The sequence below is a fragment of the Triticum aestivum genome, chromosome 1A (genome assembly GCF_018294505.1).
Source record: "Triticum aestivum cultivar Chinese Spring chromosome 1A, IWGSC CS RefSeq v2.1, whole genome shotgun sequence".
Classification (NCBI taxonomy): domain Eukaryota; kingdom Viridiplantae; phylum Streptophyta; class Magnoliopsida; order Poales; family Poaceae; genus Triticum; species Triticum aestivum.
Genome location: NC_057794.1, coordinates 11,224,398 through 11,225,182, shown reverse-complemented (window position 1 = coordinate 11,225,182; position 785 = coordinate 11,224,398).

Below are 785 nucleotides of genomic sequence, written 5' to 3'. Positions count from 1 at the left end.
TGTGTGTGTGTGTGACTTGCAAAAAAATGCGAAGATAGTATGTTGGTTCTGGCGTGCGGCATTGGTACGGTCCTAGTGGCTTATTTGTATGGAGCTAGGTTGCACACATCATGCATGCGTAGTGGGCAGTGTTAGTGGAGACTGTTGTTTTTTAAACTCTAGATCAAATCACCACAGGAGCCATATAGAGACGCACGTACAAAGCTAGCAATGCAAACAACCCAGCTAGCTGCTTGATTGACCTACGGGAAGCTAGCGTACGTGTGTGTACCCAGCCGCCAACTTCCGTACGTGGAGCAGGCTTCACCTAGCGACGATTCGATCGATTGGATCGATGTACTTCAGCGTCGTCGCCGAAACACTTGCGAAGGAAACAAACTGATCGATAGACTTGTTGATGATGGCCAAAGGCTCGTGTCAAGCCGTTCGTATACTTTGTATTGTTTTTTCTTGGTACAAAAATTACAGGGGGTAAGTGTATATATATATAGATTTGCTAAACTATGTGTGAGCGCATTGTGGCCTATCCTATGCTCCGGCCACTTCGAACCAATCGGCCAGTACGCGTTACGTAGCCCGACGCGCTGACTAGGCCGAAGGGCGCGCACGACGTGGGATAAAACTGACCGTAACGTCTCACGACCAAAACTACTCCACGCGCTTTGCCAACTTCCTCCGAGAAAAAAGAATAGTAATAGGTTAACATCACCAAACACTAATTAATGGAAAAGCCTTGTTTTAAACCGGATGATTTCCCTCACCGATCAGCCGCCTTCGCAGCCAGC